The sequence below is a fragment of the Coturnix japonica genome, chromosome Z, assembly GCF_001577835.2.
Source record: "Coturnix japonica isolate 7356 chromosome Z, Coturnix japonica 2.1, whole genome shotgun sequence".
Lineage (NCBI taxonomy): Eukaryota > Metazoa > Chordata > Aves > Galliformes > Phasianidae > Coturnix > Coturnix japonica.
The window spans coordinates 27,357,365-27,364,383 of NC_029547.1; the positions used below are offsets into that span (position 1 = coordinate 27,357,365).

General features: G+C 37.4%; 1 pseudogene; it reads right to left on the bottom strand.

Annotated features, from left to right (window-relative positions):
* Nucleotides 1–299: 299 nt before the first annotated feature.
* On the bottom strand, nt 300–1,751 carry LOC107306129 (annotated as a pseudogene).
* Nucleotides 1,752–7,019: the final 5,268 nt, after the last annotated feature.

The window sequence follows — 7,019 nt, forward strand, 5'->3', positions numbered from 1 at the left end:
GGGGTGTCCTAAGCCTTCCAAGGATATTTGTTAAGGGATTTCATTAAGGTTAGGGAAATTGTCCTCAGGTTGGCTGAGTCAATTGACACAGGCGGGCCAGGGAGATAAGTGTTTCCCTAGCTTATCAGTAGCTGTATTGTGACTCACAGGGGCAGTTGGCAAGAGTGGTGAGGCCTTGGGACTGAAGGTGTTAAATGGAAGATCTTCATTTGTTGTGAGCTTTTTAACAAACATTCACCCTTCGCCTATTTCCCCCCCCCCCCGCACCTCCCACTCATCTTGGGGAGGGGGTGAAAGCATCAGCTTTCCGTGAGCTTCTTGAGCTTTTGTTTTGGCCACCAGTTAACTAATTTCTCTAACCTAACTGTGGGTAATCCATTCATCAAATCTTGTGTAACACCGTTTTGCCAACCCAGTGTCCGGAGAAAATTACGTTTATGATCGGTATTTCGCCTACCTGTTCTTACTGGCAATGAGACCCTTCCAGTTCCACTGAGCTTTGGGCTAGGTAGCCTAGGGGTGAGCTGCAAGCCTCACTTCCCTTGGCTCAAATTTACTGGTGGAAGAAATCACCAGGCCATATTTTCTCCCACAATTAATTAGTTCTTGAGCAACCTCTCCTCATGTCCATACTTTATATCCTGACTGCAGATGGTTAAAGGCTACAGATCCTTCTAATGTTGCCTGGGTTCTGTCTCCCTGAGGCAAAGCTTGTATTTTTCCCTGTAGCTGTATACCTATAGGTTTCAGTGATTCTGGCAGTCCCCTGATTAAAGGAGTCATCCTTTCAGGATCAACAGGCATCATCATAGGTGATTCATGATATGGCTGCAGCTTTCTGTCATACATCATTTGGAGACAGGCAGCCTTTTGAACACTTTCCACTAATTGATCAACTGTTCCAGTAATGGCAAGAGGGTCTCCACCTAAAGGGTTAAGACCACCTGCCCAATAGGCAGCCCTCTGTGTTAGGGACCAGGGAGCAGGGTTGTTACTAGTAGTTAAAAATACTCCCGGTCCCCAATAACCTTCTACTTCCTTTTCAGTTAACAGTATTTGGTCTCCACCAGTGAGACTAAACTTCCATACATGCTCCATCTCTGATTCCTTTGGAGAGCAGCTGAACTCTTTTTTCAGTTTTGCTAATTCAGTGGCTGAAAAGGGAGTTTCTTTAACAATCATTTGAGGTTCCAGATCCTCACTGTTATCAAATGTGTATTCAGTTTTTATCAAAGGACACATCTGGGCTGGAGAGGCCCCTACATTGTCAAGCCTTGCCTTCATTTCTTTCAGTCCTTTGAAAGGATACACATTTCTTGATGCATACCATGGGCAACAGTGTCGCTATTATCCTTACATCCTAGCTGTTCCTTCAGAGCCTCTATTAAGAGGGCTGCATCATGTTTTTAACTTTCTAATTGCCTTTTGAGTTCCTCTGTTTGTTTCTGCAGAGACTTAACCAGTTCCTGCAGTGACTCTATAGTTTGGGTTTCTGCCTTAAGCTGCTGGTCTCGGAACTCTGTGGCTGCAACCAGAGCAGAACCCAATACTGCACAAATAAATGACTTCCCTTTTCCAGCTCGTATGTGGGCATTCCTTTGCAGAACACTAATGCGATCCGAAACACTCTGCAAGTTATGCCAATTTTGTCATGCCCAATCCACCCCCAATAAAGAGGGCTGAGCAACATGCTTTTCTAAAAGGTCAAATAAAACATTTTCACTTTCCATAGCAACTATACTGTTACTCATTTCTTCAATAAGCAGAAAGATCTACACTGAGGAGGGGGAAGAGGTATACCTATTCAGAAATCCCAAGTAACTCCTTATCTACTCAGGGAAACAGCCACTTATCAAAGTGTCGAGTCAACTCTCTCTTTGGAGTGACAGCTCAAATCCAAAGTAGTTGAGTCAGCTCTCCTTGGAGTAGAAAATTCTGGCTTTGGGATATCAGCAGAAACTTCTTTGTTCCTATCTTCTGGGCCTTGCCAGCAGATAAGAGGGAGCAGGGATGCCCATCTGCATCCTGTTTTTCACAAGACACGATGGCATCATTCCCCAATTTTCCCATACCAAGCTGGAGCTATTTAGTCCCAGGCCAGATCTTCTGCCCGTAAACACTCCTGAGCACTCTCTTCCAGAAGCAAACAGCTATGAAGGAAGGTGCTATCAGATGCCTACAGGGTGATGCTGATTGTCACATGGTAGCACCCATCACTTGCCTCCTCCATAAATCAGTGAGAGTCTTATCACTAGAAAACACCTCAGGAAGCAAACTTTGAGACAGAAAACAAAGAAATGTACTCATGTGGNAAGGAAAACAAACAAGCAAACAAACAAAAAAACATGTTAACACGTACAAATAAATAAATAAATAAATAAAAAGACAGACTTTAAACACTGATGTTCATACAGCCCTTTATCAGTCCTTAAAATCTGACACATATTTTGCACTGCTATTAGACACTGGAAGAAAATATATAAACTGTAGTTGGAGAGATAGTTATAAAATCTACGTATGGCAATATAACTTTCTAGATCTGTAGATCTAGGGAATAGTGGTCTACTGCAATAGATGAAGTGAAAATGATCACTTTAAGACATAAAACTCAAACTGGATTGATATCTTTGGTGCATACAATGAGGTACATATAAATGTTTGATGTTTACAAATGAATAACACATCCTGTATACCTCTCCTTAGGTGTTTTTACTGTTAATACTTTTTTTTCACAGGTCTAGCTTTTTCATGACAGCTCTAGCTGTCATGTCTGAGCAAAACTGAATTTAACATTGAATTGCTTATCTGTGGGTAAAAAATAAAATAAAAATAAATAAATAAATAAATAAATAAATAAATAAATAAATAAATTGCATATTACCAAAAATTTATTAAGTGACAGGGAAGAAGTAATAATAAGAAAAACTAACTAACTAACTAACTAACAAAATAGCAGAGATAGGTGCAGCACAGAATTATTCTATACTGTCTTTAACTGGCTAACTTTAGATACTTACTGTTAACACTCCTCCTTCTTTGAAGTGGTGTGTATGCATGCACAGCTAACAGAATATTAGCATGTTTAGTGGAGTATCTTGTGTATATATGTGGGTGTGTATTTCCCTCAAAAGAAAGTACATCATGGAAAATGCAATTCTACACCATCAAATTTTAAATTTTAAATTAAAATCTCCTAAAGAAGATTAACATTAGGCTATTCCTCATGCTGTTAATTTAATGAACATATGTACATGCAAAATTGAAACTAGAATCTGATATTTAAAAAAGGAAAAAATAAAACAAGCTGAAGTTCTATTTATAGAAAAGTAATAACAATAACAAACAATATTGGATTTCATTTTCTGGTATCAGAAATTTTGGATTTTTAATACAAGCGGATGAGCTTTCTCATGTATTTCAGTTGCATTACTCCTCTGATATATCATGATCTATATATTATCTGTGTGTATATCTATATAGGCACAGAAGATACATCTATGAGTTTTAGTTTAAATTTTACTAATTAATTAACATATACCAAAGTCTTGTAGAAAATAATGCATACCTGAAATTCTACAAACAGTTTTTGGCAGTACCATTGCTGATAATCCAGTTTTAGCATACTGAATGAGAGTTCAGAATTTAAAACATAACGTACTCATTAACATTCTGTAAATCCAAATTAATCCATGTTATTTTCCTCTCCTATAAATGAACAGGATAATCACATATATTAAAGAGGATAACAGTTCTAAAACTGTTAATAGGAAAATATATGTAGACACGCAGAATATGATAATAATAATAATAATGACAATAAAAACAACTAAACAACACAGACAGATATAAGGCTGAAATAAACTACATTTCTTATGATAATAATCTAGAAAAATGCACCAAAAAGGCTCAGTATGTCTATAAGGAAAGAACTGCTTCCATCATGATTACCTTGGAAAAGAGAGAAAAGGGAGAAAAGGTATACACAACACACACACACTGGTACATATATACCTACTGGTATTAGGAAAATCAATAATAAATATGTATATATATATATATATATATATATATTCATATAAATATTATGTTCATATCAACATATGTTTTTGTAGTGTGTGTATGTGTGTGTATATATATATTCTCCACACACTGACTTGCAGTGCCTCCGTCTTCTCATTTTTTGGTGCCTTAGGTACCTGCTATTTCATTATTCCATTTTTTGTTGTTATTGTCATTTGTTTGTTTGATTGTTTTTGTAGTAGAGTGAGTAATAGGAAGTAGACATTCATTTTATATATCTGAGTGTCCATATTTGTATTTACACAGCAGAAAAGCTTGGGATTTGTTTTGATTTATTTTGCATTATTGTCACTTTTTGAAATTCCAGTCTGTTCAACTACATAAGAAAAATTCTTCTGATGACTTCTGACAGTACTGATGTATATGAACTAGTGATGAATGATTGTTCTGGTATTGGCTGGGATAGAATTAGCATGAGAATAATGATAATTATGAGGATGGCGATATAATGGTGACATAGGAACACTGATGTTGCTGAGAAGTTCTTACACAGAATCAAGGACTTTTCAACTACTCATGCTATCCTGCTACTCTGTGGAATCTGGCAGTGAACAAGTAGCTGGAAGGGAAAAGCCAGGACAGCTGACCAAAACCAGCCAAAGGGACTCATAGAATCATAGAATCACAGAATCATAGAATGAATTGGGCTGGAAGGGACCTTAAAGATCATCTGGTTGCGCTGCAACACCTAATAAGCAGGTATCTGCTGGCACCTGGATCCTAAATTTAGGCATAGAAAAGACAATTCTCTTTATGTAGAAACTATAAAACTGATTTTTAAAAAAATAAATAAATAAAAAAAAATGGATGTTCTTAATGCTTCTTCTTTTTTTTTTTTTTTTTCTTTTTTGTTTTTGTTTTTTCCCCCCAAATAAATTTTTCAAAGACACAGTAAACTACATTTCTCAGTTACAGGAGGAACAAATCAATTTCACCTTGGAAAAATGTCTCCTGTGAATACTGCCCGGCAGTACTCTGAATGTAGTATGCAAAGGTCAAGTGTCGTCTTTCCTTTGGTGTTTACTTTGTTTCTCTACAAAGCAGGAAAAAAAACAAAACAAAACAAAACAAAACAAAACAAAAAGTAAAATAAAGAAATAAATACATGGAGTTCTACATTAGTAGCTTCTCTACAACCTTAGATGTAGAAGCAAGGGGTCTTGCATGTGTTGCCTCTACTAGAAGAACCCAGAATCTGTCTGATGTTAGAAAAGAGCAAACTCCAGTTGGCTCAAAAAGAAACATACAAATGGCCAAAACTAAGCCAGTGAATAGTATTGGTTGTGAATGCTATATTAAGAATGTCTAATACTTCTGTGCAACAGCAGGTGGGAGAAAGAAGTGACAAACAGTTCAACATACCCAAGATCAGTTCAGAAGGGGTGCAGGAGGTGCTCCAGGTGTGGAGCAGAAGTTCCCTTCAGCTCATGGAGAGGCTCACAGCGATCTCCCTGCAGCTTATGGGGGCAACTTTCTGCTCACAGGTGACCCCAGAATGGAGCAGAGGGATGTCGCCTGTAGGAGGCTACATGGAAACTCCCCACAGGATCAGACAGAGAGACAGAGCTGCACCCCACAGATAGGAACCCCAAGGATAGGGACCCACAGTGGAAGAACGATTCTAGAAGGAACTGCCATCCATGGGAGACCTATGCTGGAGGAGATGCTGTACTACTGCATCTAGTGTCCCAGAAACTTGTTAGAACCCAGAGAACTGGAGTCTGTGGAAAACTCTCTCGGAACAGCTTGGGAAAGATGACATCTCAGGGGAAAGATCTTATCTGGTGTGGAAGAAGAGGACAAGGGTCAAGGAGTGCCAGCAACAAGGGCTGACCACAGCCCCAACTCCCTGGTTCTAAATGCCACTCTGAGAGAAAGTAGAAGATGCTAATGTATGCAAACAGGGATTTTAGCTTGCTTTTAATTTCTCCACTGCTCAGGTGTGCTAGTAATAGGCAATATAGGTAAGTATCCTCCTTGTGCCTGAATCTGTTTTCACTCATGATGATAATTGGTAAATAATCTCCCTGTACTTCCCTCAATCCATGAGCCATTTTTCTATCTTATTTCCTCTTCTAGTTCTTTAAGGTGGTGCACCTTAGATAGCTATTAGGTTGAAACAACCACATTTATATAATTTCTTGGCCCCTTTTTCAAACTTTGTTTGATTTCCAAATACATTTTCAAACTTCTATTTATCATGCCTACTTGAAACTCATGATTTCATTAGTCATCAATATCAATATATTTCCATTAGCCAGTTGCTGAGACAGTAATACTTACAAGCCACCACTAGTGCCAGAAGACATACTGATTTTCTCTGTAACCCTGAAGATCAATATTAATTTAAAAAAAAAAAAAAAGAAAGAAAAAAAAAAGTACCAATTAAATGATGCTAAACAAAGCAGCAGGTTCTACACTGTCAGACATCTTGTTAACTTTAGAGGTGTGTTAAGCTTGTAATAAACTCAAAAGAGAAACATGGTAGAAAGTCACTCATTAAGACTCCATCAAGAACTCAAATCTGAAGGACAGCAAGGTGTATTTTCTTGTGTCTGTTAAGCTGCTTGAAGGGATCATTAAGAAAAGGATTTCTCCTAAAGAGCAGGATCAATTTGAGTTGGCCTGCTATGAGGTTTATAGTCATTAGAGTACAAGAGCTTTCTTCCTTTGCACATACTTGCAGTGGAACTTCATATACTGTACAACAATGACTTCAACAAATCTGAAGAGCCTTAATAATGAAAACTAAGAGAAGATATATCAAGATAGCTGTATGTCTTTTCTGTTCTCAGTGTTTGGTGTATATTTTATTTATTTTATTTTATTTTATTTTTTAATTTTTAATTTTAAAAAGATGTGTTGCCCTGCATATAAAAACAGTATTTATGTATCAACATAATCAGCAGGTTAAATTAAAAGTTTCTAACTTTCAAAGA